The 13,331-nt window shown below is 30.6% G+C and overlaps 1 pseudogene; it reads left to right on the forward strand.

Moving 5' to 3' along the window:
* Positions 1-11,657: 11,657 nt before the first annotated feature.
* On the forward strand, positions 11,658-12,795 carry LOC149062564 (uncharacterized; annotated as a pseudogene).
* The last annotated feature ends 536 nt before the right edge of the window (positions 12,796-13,331 follow it).

The following is a 13,331-nucleotide window of genomic DNA, read 5'->3' on the forward strand; positions in this document are numbered from 1 at the left end:
CATTGTATCCTAGGAAAAAACTGGTCATGGACTAGCGACCGAAATAATGAATAAAATAAAAAGTGGTGGGTTAAATATTGAAAATTGCAGATGTTTTTTGTAAGCTAAGACTTACATAATATTAACAATCTATTATAACTCATAAACTATAAAGACTCAATTATTTATAAAATATAGCCTTATTATGATTAACATATAAGAATTTTATATTATATACAAATTATATTATCTAAAAAGTAAAAAATAAAACTAAAATAAGCGCTAAAATAAAATTCGCCAATGGCGCCACGGAGGGTAGTTACGGCACTGCAGAGGATGTGGTGTTTTAATTGCCGTTAATATCAATGCTGTCGTCTCACTATTCTAAATAATAATATTGAACAACTATTTGTAAAATTATCTTTTGAATCTTCTGTATTTTTAATTGGCGCTATCTACATTCCACCTTATTCTAATATAAATATTTATAATGATCATACTTATACGGTTAATAGCTTGTCATGTAATTACAATAATGTCAAAGTTATTATATTAGGTGATTTTAATTTACCAGCTATTAAATGGACATTAACTAGTAATGTAGCTGTTCGTCATAAATGGACGGTTTTCGGGAAAAGGGGCATTAGTCAAAAATAGCTACTTTTCAGGAGAAGCATAAATTTTAATAAAATCAAATATTCTTTATCTTTTTTTATTCTGTTTTCATATTTCTTATTGTTATATTTTTATGGATTTTTTAAAGTATTTGAAAAAAATTAAAATAATGTTTTACCTTTTGTTTGATGACTTATTACTATCTGCATGGAAAAATAACTGTAAAATGACTTATGCCCTTTTTCCTATTTTGACTTGTGACCATTTGCTATTTAAAACAACTTCAATTATAACTTATGCTGTTTATCTTGTTTTGCCTTTGACTATTTGCTATTCAAAATACTATAATATAACTGGATTTTCACTGTTTTTATAACTAAAGAAAGTTACTTTACTATCCTTTAATACAAATTAATTAAAATGTTGTTGAGTTATTAATTTATTAATTTCCTAATATTTTCTTCTTATTTTTTCACAATGGATACTTCCCTATTCAATAAAAAACGCAATATATGTGATAGTATTGCAACACATAAAATATGAAAAAGATAAACATTGAACTAGAAAATTGAAATCGGTCACTAAACTTAAACGGGTTTCGTTGGGCAGTTCGATTTTCGTCAGCAGAAGAAAAGAAGTTAGGACTTATGAGTTATGACTTATATTTTACGTATGTTATACGTGAAAATAAAATATGATTAATCTGTATTATCATGGTATTATGTTATCATTTATCAAAATAAAAATGATCGATTAGAATCATTAGAGTGTTTACATGTACAAAAATACATCTGACTTTATTTATTAAAACGATTTAATTTGGTTAAACCACATATTCGAGCGTCCTTAAAATAAAAGCGGTTTAAGTAATTAAGGTCGCTTTAACGCGTTTACATGATGCATGATTAAACCGCTTTAGTTTTTAAACCGACCTTAATTGTGCATGTAAACGTAGTAATAGAGACATGTCCGAATATTGTTGTTGATTACTAGCCAGAAATTAAGTAAAACGAATTAAGTAAAACGAAATCAGTCCGTGTACTACCGTCTATGTGTATTGTTGTGTCAATTCCGTGTTATAAACTGTATACAAATATTTTATAAAAATTCAACTATTTATTTTACTTTAATGAACACCATCGTTCATTTTTCTACTGATGTTTGTTGTAATACCTATTATTACATCTATAAATGTAAGATATTTAATAAACAACTGTGAATGGGGACATCACAACTAGCACAAATCAGTAGTGACTCGTCAATTTTAAAGATAGATCAGCATGATTGTCAAAGCGATGCACTACTTATAGCCATGCGAGTAACACACAAGACTCCGGCTCTCTGGGACCGTGGTGAAGAATGTGAACGATTTCGAGGAGAAGGCGGTCTTGTGTGAAGTGTTTTTCCTGTCACTGCCGTATATACGTAAGCATTATATCTTTATTTATTTATTTATCATTACTTATTACCCTTTTCACTGCTAAGTTTTTTTTTTCTAAAATACTCATCTCTGCTGAATTTTTTTTTTTTTTTTTTTTTTTTCATGTTCCTAATTGATTAATTTAGTTAAATATAACCATGTGTTGAAATCAAAAAAAAATATATATATATATATATATATATTGACCTGAATTATAAGTTTAAAGTTTATACGACCAGGGGTAACCAAACTAGGAAACCTAGCGTAGGAACCGCATACTATGATTTTGAAATAATTAAAATGCAACGTACCTACAAGGCTACAAATTATATTTTTAACTGTTTATTAATAATTACATAGTTAATTCAGTATAATAGTAACAAAATAAATTTAAAACAAATTATTATAAAGTAGAAAATTCAAAATTTATTATTAGTATGATATACTTCAAAGCATGGAGCTGGACATAACCCAACATCGCATTCTTTACACATGAATGTTGTGTCTTTTCTTTTATTTTTTAATTTTTGGCATACAAAACACCGTCTTTGAGGATTTGCCTTTTTAGATGTTGGTGGTACAGTGGACGGAAAATGTCTATCTGTCAATCGCATTGGTATCACAGTATCACTGCTGCGTGGACGACCTCTTTTGTTCAAATCACTTTTCTTTGAATATTTCGTTAGTATTTCCCGGATTAGTTGAAACTTATAGCTTGCCAATGGTAAATGTTTTCCAGTAACAGTCTTGTATGAACTATATGCATTTAGTAAGGATAGATCTATCAGGTGGAAAAACAGTTTCTTATACCATTTTATGGTTTTTCTCACACATTCAATTGAGCTCAACAACATATCTGTTTTATCTATAGCACCCATATTTTCATTATATTTCAACACAGATAGAGGTTTATTTACTTGGTTTCCATGATGATCTTTTTTACCAATAGTAATCATTTTATTTTCAAATTGTGTTGTCAACATGTAAACATCTCTTCTATCTTTCCACCTTGTAGCTAGCATAGTTGTTGTGTGTTGACTTTCTGTTTGACCAACTTCAAGTTTTGATGTTAGTTTAGGCATTCCTTTACGATTTTTTCTAACAGTTCCAGTGACATTTGTTTTTTTTTTGTAAAGAAACATGGCTAACGAAGGTGAAGTATACCAATTATCAATGAATAGCTCGTGACCTTTTTTCAAGTATGGCTTTATCGATGTATTTACCACAGCTCCGGATATACCGAGGCTTGGGTCTGTTTTTTTATATTCTGTTGTGCTTCCAGTATATATTAGAATATCTAGAATGAAATCAGTTTCTACATCACAAATAACAAAGATTTTTATTCCAAATCTGTGTCGCTTTGTTTTAATAAATTGTTTAAATGAAAGACGACCCTTCCACAGAACAAGACTTTCATCTATTGCTAGATTTTCAAATGGTATCATGGCATCTTTAAAATTTTTAGTTATTTCTTGTAATGGCATTCGAATCTTAGAAAGCCGATCCCCAGGTATTTGCTCATCGTTGTTGCTAAAGTGGAGCATTCTAAGTAACAACAAATAACGGTCACGACTCATATGCTGACCAAAAATGGGTTGATGTAGAAGTGGATCAGTGGACCAATAATCAGATATCTCTAATTTTTTATTCCGTGCCATTAGCATGGTCAAAGCCAAAAACACATATAGTTCTTCAAATTGGTTGTCTGTCCAATGAGTAACTCTAAAAACATTTTATAAAAAAAATATACAAATATAAAATGGTTTATTTCATTATTATTTGGTTTATACCTGGAATATGGTGTTTGAATATTATATTTGTGGCAATACTGGTTAGTTTCAAAACTTATTTTTCCCAATAAATTGGGTGACACAAAAGCTTCAAAAAAGTCTAACACAGTTGATTCTTCTGATAGCTCGAATTCTGCTTTTTGAATTCCACTTTAAAAATTAATCAAAAACTGTAGAATACTAATATGTTTTGAATTACATACAGTTATGTACTTGTTTATTTATTATTTTTAAAATTATTATTTTACCTTAGATGTATCAAAATGGTGAACCTTAGGTACAAACACTCCACGCTTTTTCCATTTCGGATTTATTTGTTCTTTTGATACTGGTCTACGTTGTTTTGAAAGAAGAATTCTTTGCTGTGTAGAAGATGCTGTAGTACATGGTGTAAAATGTACTGTATTATTTTGACAATTATCTGATTCAGTCTCTATGATATAAAAAAAATGGATACATAATGAAATTATAATTATGTACAAATTGAATTTATACATTTGTACAAAACTATACTAGCTCAATTATATATGTTTATTTTATTTCATTCATTGTTGTAACTTATAAATGAGTTACAACACTATGAATAATTTCGAATTCGGGTGTCAAAGCCTTATTCAAATAAAAAAAAAACTGAATAAATCAAACAAACATACCTATCAACTCTTCGTAGTTTTTTTCATCAAATTCCTCAATTTCATTGATGAAATCGTCGTCTGAATCATAATCAAGTATAATCTCATCTAAATGCTCTAAAATTTTTGCGTCAGATAACATTTTATAAAAATTTACATCAAATTTATGTACGAACTTGGTGCACAATAACATCGGACTAAACATTTTACTCATTTTATTGTTTTATATAAAGATACCAAGATACCATAGTAGTGAATTCAAACATATTATTATCAAAATAGTTTTTGATTAGTTAGGTATACATTTATAATAATTATAATTATTATAGCAGTAAACCACGGACGTATACACGTCCGTGCAGTAAACCGATAACAGATAACGCGCACAGAACACAACATCGCCATTTTAGTAACCACTGAAATAAATAATAAGTTAAATTAATTTTCATTGCTACTACAATGAACATAGAAACGTTTTTTTTACCGTTAAATTCGTTTCATTTTTCTGCATTTTTCGGTGTAATCACTAATGTGATAACTTGCGTATTTCGTTTTATAGATAAAGGAACGTAATAGTACGTCCGTAGCAGGGAACGGTATGTTTGCGTGCGACGTAATAGTACGTCCGTAGCAGTGAAAAGGTTACTAGAGGTCGGATTTTTATGATTTTACATATTTATTTCTAGTCTATGCAGTTAAGTGGGAGTGAGAAATCTTTACGATTCATGAAACACAGAACTCATAGGAAAAAATTTATTCTGCATAAAAAAGCATATTTTATGGGTTAGAGAATATTTAACACGTTAGAGAATATTTTTGTAATATCAGTTAGGTTAGGTTATTTTATGGGTTAGAGAATATTTGAGAATATTTTTGTAATATCGGTATATAATGAATATATTTCACGTATATCAGCACTTTGATAGGTATAATGTTCACTAAATAATTCTGTTTATAAATAAGTAATTTCTGGATTTTAATAAAAATTAATCCAATTGCGATTATATCAATTGCGATAGCACGTAGGTTATTTCGTTAGCTAAAATAAATTTAAACTGAATTTTTTTTTTTAATATTAAAAGAATATTTTGCATATTTAAGGACATAAAACATCATATATCTGGTATTTTAAAAGAATATTAAGAGAATATATTGCCTAATTTATGCGACATAAAAACATCATATTTTAAGGATTTTAAGAGAATATAAATCCGACCTCTACTTATTACCTATTTAGACCTCGGGTAATTATTGTTACAATAGTGGAGGATCCTCCTCTTCAGTTTTGCCGGGCCTGTCAAGAAATTTTCCAAGGGTCCAAGAGGCATGTCAACTAGGGTGCTTATTGGTTCATCAGGCTTAGGTGGCCTCGTCGATATTATTTACTTTCTGTCTTCAAATATTATCTGAAAGGATTCATTCTAGTAGCAGTTGAGTGGTTTGCCCTCTTCATACTCGGTCACCATTCTAATTGTTAACTCTCCTGCTCTGCCAGGTTTAGTGGTTACTAATGCATTCCACTCGTACTTTGAACACCTAGCGACTTCCCAAGGCCTGGCACAGAACATATCATATTGTGTATCCTGCATCCTCTTCAGGTTGGCTTCTTGATTCTCTCTAAATCCCACTTTGCAATAAACTCCGATGGATGCTAGTGCCATTCTTATCTGATATGAACCAGTTGTATTACATACTATTGATGTGATTAGTATACCGCTATGAGTGAACTGACCCTGACATCCCTTGATCTTGAAGTTCACTCGCTCTTCCCTCTCATATACACGGAACGACACTCCTTTCATGTTTCTATGTAATAAGGCTGTTATTTTCCCGACAGGGTTTGGAGAGAAGGTCACTGACTTGACTTCGGAAACCATCATACTTTCTCATTAATACTCTAACAAATCTCAGGCACATGATCCCTGTTGATACATGTTGACTCAAGAGGTCAGTGACCTTCATGCCCATTATTTTTGTGGAGTTTATCTGCGCCCTGAATTCACTTTGCTTGGCCTTTGGCATGTTCCATACTGCGTATTCAACCATTTTACAGAAGTTCAGAAGTATAGAGACATTGGTGTCAGGTTCAGTTTTGTTGGACATTAATCCAGTTATCGTGAAGTTTCCTTGACAATAGGCATGTTTAAAGTATCCAACACTAGCAGACATGCCAGATATGCTCGGTAGGTGCCTAATCTTCGGATCCAGCATAGTTTTCAACAATTGTGCTTGGGATAGGATAGACATCCTAGATGACGGCTAGTTTCCCTGATCTCACGGATCATTTGTTGTTTCATGAAAAACAACCCTGTTTGCTGTAGTATGTTTTTTGGAGATAGGCGTAATATTCAATGTTGGACTTTTTTTATACTAATCTAATAAAAAAATACGTAACTGTAAATATTAACGTGATTGTTTGTGCACGAAGTAAGACCGCACTGCTAGCTCAGCATATGTGAGGTTGGTCATACTGGGTGAGGACGCTACCTCCACTCTCCCCTGTTCCAGCTCGGACAGCGGCCGGGTTCCGCTATATTGGTGTGTGTGTGTGTGTGTGTGTGTGTGTGTGTTATCCTCCCCCCTTTGTGTATTGTTTATTGTACGATCAGTTGTCTCCCCCTTTTATTATATTATTTGTATTAATTCAGCATTTGTTATATTTTTATGTATTACCTCCCAGTAGATTGGCCATCACTGGTGGGTAAATGTTGTCAATATTTCATATTAGCATAATTAATATATATATTTAGAGGTCTTATAAAAGGATATTGTTCTATTTATCAATCGTATACCATATATTATGTTCACTATCCCTTAGCAGCTTTCCAGTTTAGGTGCAAGTCGCAGACGCCAACCTCATGGCAGGAGCGTTTGTGGCGAAAACAGTGATACTTAAATTTCAATAAATAATATGATACATACCCAGCTGCTGGTTTAAAACTGCAGTTGATTTAGCTGCAGCGAAAATAGTATCATCATTTTCAGATTCTAAATATACATTTTTTCAACATACATTTTAGGGACATAACTTAAACTTTAATCTTACTCTTACCATAATTAAGTATACATTTTTTGGAACATTCGGCTGTAGCGGTAGGTAATTCATAATTTTTGTCAGTATCACTATCATCAAATAAAGCTGAAAAATAATCAAATATATAGGTACATTATTATATTATAACGCATTAATTAAAATAGTCTTACATTTTTCTGAGCTTTCGTCAGAATCATTAGACAATTTATTATTTGTGATGTCTATGTCTACTTCTTTCAGTGCATCATCGTTTTTTACTTTCTTGAAATTTATGCAAATAAATAAATATGTATGAAGAAAGAACACAGCACAATATGTCATTAGATTTAAAACTATAAAGGAATGTGATTAAGCACCCACAATATATCAATTAATTAATTTGGTGTTTGAAGAACATAAATTTAAAAAAAATTAAATTGAATTGAATATTAATAAGGTACTAATAAATAGGCGCAAATAGGGAGTTACATTGGCGGGGGCTCAAGCCCTTTAATATATTCAACAAAAATCACCCCCCTTTCACACGTCACACCAAATAAAAATATTACTATTTTTTTTTTTTACGTTTTTGAAAACAATTATAAAAACTATTTACATAAAAAGAAAAGAAAATTTCAACTAACTGAGCGCTTAAAAAATAATAATACAATTAAAAAATGGCTTGATGAATCATTGACAAACTGCATAGATCATAAAATGTACATAATTTAACAACTTTTAATTTGTAAAATATTTAATAAAACAAAATTATTTTCAACTACCTCAAAATTAGCAAAACTTTCTAAATTAAAAATATTAAACCATATTTAAATAAATTAAATACATTTTTTCTTGTTCTGACCTTGTACCTATTTGCATAAAACAATATAGAAGCAGTCTTAACTTGTCTTTTTTAGGACAATTCACATCAACTACATTAAACAGTTCTTTTCAGGAATAAGCGTTGATTTTTATTATATTAAACAGTTCTTTTCAGGACTTAGCATTAAATTTTTAAATAGTCTTTTTTAAGATTATTTGTTTCAATCTTATTAAACGGTTCTTTTCATAACCAAAAAACATCACAATTTACTTTTATTCTAATAATTATGCTTCAATATAAATGTATAAATGTATTTTACCGTTATTTTGTGTTTTTTTAATAATAAAGAAAATTTTTTTATTCTTTAAACCTAGTATTTTATTTCTAATCCAGTATAGCAATCTTGGTATATCTTCACTCAGAATCGTTTTTCACCATATTATATAGACTTATAGTTGGTTTCTAAACTTAACACATTCAGTATGTACTTATAATAACAAAACACAACTATTATATTATTTATAAATTATATTAATAATTTAATAATGTATATTATTTATGTTGTAGTATTTATTTAGTATTTATGTTCAGTAAATGTATAATATCTATCCATCCAGATAATCATCAGTACAACATTATAATATAAGACTCACAGTTCAAAACATCTTTATTATATATTTAAAAACAAAACAATTAACTTAATACTTTCTTATCTTATTGCATTATTTTCCAGTCTTTGGTTTACATTTTATTTAGTTATTTTAAATATACATACATAATGGTAATTAATTAATCTCTAGGCTTCAGTAAACTAGTAAGAAGGCTGGTGAATTCCTCTTTATCTTTCTGCGCTTGTTCTTGGTCTGCTTTTAATAGTTCTTCCTCCCATTTTCTTTGTTTTTCTTTTTCTTCTCTAATAAAATCTTTATGCCCTTCCATAGTTTTATTAAAAGAATCCATTATATTCAATAAGTCGCCAGAATCTAAAATATAGGCAAATGCATTAAAAAAAAAAGTAATTTTTTATAGAAAGAAGTTAATTTACTTCTATTTTTTTCTATATTATTTAAGTTGTTGTTGAGTTTTTATTCATTTTAAAATTTGAACACAAAAATACAATAAAATTAAAAATTACAATATGGTTAAAGATTTGCTTTATTTTTAAAACTTGGTAAATCTAGTATAGTATGTAATGTTCAATTAAATATTTCCGCCCAAAGCAGATTTTACTGAATCGTAACATTCCAAACATTCAAACAAAATTGATCTTTCGTAATGAAATTAATTAATTATTGCTTTCTGTAGTAGAATTCGACATAAAAATTAACAATTTTGTGAATATACTATATAGCGATAGTGGCAATCATAGCGCAATGCTCAGAAAATAATAAATATAGGTTTACCAACGATAAAGTCATTAATAGGCTTATCGCTTTTTCTGTCACTGCCTCAATCCGGTCTAGGAATGTTAAGGTACGCGTCCATAGGCACGCATCGTACGTATCGCACGGATCGTATGAAACGGATTTTATAATTATTAGTATAGTAAGTTATACATATGCGTCCACTGACCGGCAGCCGACGGATCGCACGTATCGGTCCGTCGGTAATGCCGACGAAATTGATCGAAGGGGCAACTTTTCCGACTGGTGCGGATGACATCATACGGATTGCCGATAAGTGGACACGTGTCACGACCGGTCGTCACTGGTCGCCTCACTGGCTCACTGATCATTTGAATTTTGTCGCATTTCGACACTCAGTATACACGTGTTTTAACTATAATATATTTATTATTTCAATTATAATTATTATTACGCATATTATCATGGAAATTGCAAAGCTAATAACAATTGTACAAGAATACGAAGAGTTGTACAATTTAAAACACCCTCATTATTCGAATCAACAAAGACGAAATAATATTTGGGAAGAAATTGGAAAAAGATTAAATCAAACTGGTAAGTTTATTCATATTTCAATATAATTAGTTAGTAAAATAAAGCTATTTAAGTACAAAATGTACTACATATTGTACTGTATTAAAGGTACCACTATATCATAGAGTCACGTGAACCTCCTTCCAGCTCGAACTCTCCTCAATTGCCATTCTACTGACCCTACTGCTGAGTTGAAATAACTTTTGAAACCATCCCTAACCGCCAAAGCATCTGTTTTTGAATTTCCACCTATATTTCTTAAGTCTCGCAGTCCTCTCATGTTGGAAATAGAAATATTCAAATCATTTTCTGTCCAGTGACACGTGTCATTTCTTAGAAAGTTGTGCAGGCAGCATGTAGCCATTACAACACTCACAATGTGCTCTTGAGACATAGACAACTTACGTTTGAAAATTCTAAATTTCCGTGCCAATATTCCAAACGTATTTTCCACAGTATTTCTAGCACGACTCAACCGATAATTAAATACTTTTTTTTCTTCGTTTCTTTGTGCATCGTCACGTGAGTATGGTCGCATCAAATTCGTGCATAATGGGAAAGCTTCGTCACCGACTATGACGTGAGGTAATGCGTCATTGCTCCCTGGTAGTATTTTTGGTGAAGGTATATTTAGTGTTCCATTCTGTAAGCCTTTACCCAAATTAGAATTTCGCAAAATGCTAGCATCAGAGTTTTTACCAAAAGCCCCAATATCTACGATTATGAATTTATAATTTGCGTCCACTAAGGCTAATAGCACCGTACTAAAGTGTTTTTTGTAACAAAAATAATTTGAACCACTGTGCGGTGGTGCCTGAATCAACACATGTTTTCCATCAATGGCAGCAATCGCGTTAGGAAAATTCCATTTTTCACGAAAACCTTCTTCCGATTCTCTCCATACTTCTTCAGATGGTTTAGGCATAACTAGGGGCTGCAGAAACTGGTGTATGGCTTCGTAGGTTGAGTAAACTATTCTTCGTACTGTTGTTTCACCTAGCCTAAAGGAAAATGAAATTGAACGAAAAGAGTTTCCAGTGGCCAAAAACCTGAAAAAAATTTAATGACAACCGAAAAAATAGGTTAATATTTTTCTAAATACTCAAATACTTATAAAGAAATAGCCTAACATACGACTTAGTAATAAAAACTGAACATTTTATAGTTTTTTAATTACAATAATTGTTAATAATCGACATTTTAATAAATTTTGTCAAAATTCGAACATAAAATGCTTATAAAAAACAATTGTGTCTATGTATTTTTAATATTTTTCAACTGCTGTTGTAATAACAAATCAGGAGCCTTGTATTCAATTTTCACGTTTTTTTTACCAAAAAAATTGAAATTTTAAATTGTCCGTAAACAGCTGAAAATAAGGCAAAATATTTTGAAAATGCTATGGTGTGTAGAAAATGCTTATATAAACAATCATTTGAAATGTCATGTATCTACATTCTACGGTACTTTCTTTTAGAATTACACCAAAAACCAAAATCGGTTTTGTATTGTAAAATTAATACTTAATACATTCATCACTCCTTTCGGAATATAAAACAAACACACGTCGTGAAATCAACACATCGCTGATCGGATCATAATCTAAAAATATTGATTCATTGTAAAGTATTACAGGTAATGCATGCAAGGAGCGATGGACCAGAACTAGAGACAACCATAGGATAGCTTTGAATCTGCGCAAAACCAAAAGCGGCCAAGCAGCATCAAAACTGAAGCCTCCCAAATACTATAAAGAGCTCACTTTCCTCACTCCGTATTTGAATGACGAGGAAGAACGACTATCAAACCTATCGCCATCTATTGGTGATGATAGTAACGGTGATGAAGAAGAGCTTGAAACATCACGTAATCTAAATAATTTAGATAGTGATTCGGTAAATGAATCAAGTGATACACAAGAGTCACAACCAACATCGTCCATTTTATCATCACGAAATGTTGGTAGGAAATCTAAGTTTGTAACATCACAACAACCAACTGCAGCTAACGTCCTTCAGGGATATTTATCAAGAAAAGAACAACTCAACAGTATTCAAAGTGATCCTATGGTTGAATTTTTTTATAAATATGGCAAAAACAGTCAAGACTTTTCCTATTCGAGATCAAGTTCACATTAAGGCGCAATTGTTTCAAATGGTTAACAATATAGAGATGAGACTCACGTTAACTTCACCAACTTCTGTTTCCAACGTAACGATGCCTCCACTACCATCAAATTATTCAATGCTTTCTACACTGTCTAGTTCAAAACAAACTTCGAATAGAACAATGTCTTTTTCACCTACCGTGAACGAAACTCTGCATATTCATTGCCCGTCACCTATAACGATGTCTCCTTCGCCTGATTCTAACGCAACGATGTCTCCTTCACCTAATTCGAATGTAATTATGACCCCGTCACCTAATTCTAATGCAACAATGTCTCTTTTGCCTAATTCGAATGCAATTATGACTCCTTCGCCTTCCACAAACGAATTTTGTTATACGCAGGATCAAGATAGTCAATATCTAAGTCAATTTTTAAAATTTTCTAATAATATAAATAATTATAATAATTTATAATAACAAATAGTTATAATATTTATAATAATTTCTTATAATATAAATAATGTATCGGACTAACTTAGTTTTGTACCACATTGTAAAAAACTGACTCAACTATAATAAAAAACTAATTGGTTTAAAAATACATATCGTGTTGTTTTTCATATTGTGTTTAAACGATGTACCTACTTAATATTTAATACCTACCCAATAATTATATTTTAGATTCTGAGCGGAGCAATGAATGTATTGATTTTACAACGAGGTATTTTTTTAAATTTTTTTTTTTGTGTCTCTTATTACCTTTTAGGTCAGTAAATATGCTTGGATTTTCTTAAACAGTATCTTTTATGATAGGAAAGTGAATCTAGTTGGTGCTTTGAGGGGGTCAGAAGTAAAAAATTTTGGTAATTTTCATAAGCGCCGTGAAAAACAAATGAAAAATTAAGGAAAACACACAATATTAAAAATACATAGACACAATTTTTTTTTTATAAGCATTTAAGTTCGGATTTTGACAAAATTTATCAAATTTAAAATGTAATAATTACTAT

This window comes from Diuraphis noxia, unplaced genomic scaffold (genome assembly GCF_037042655.1).
Source record: "Diuraphis noxia isolate RWA-SAM2 unplaced genomic scaffold, SU_Dnox_SAM2 contig0001, whole genome shotgun sequence".
NCBI lineage: Eukaryota > Metazoa > Arthropoda > Insecta > Hemiptera > Aphididae > Diuraphis > Diuraphis noxia.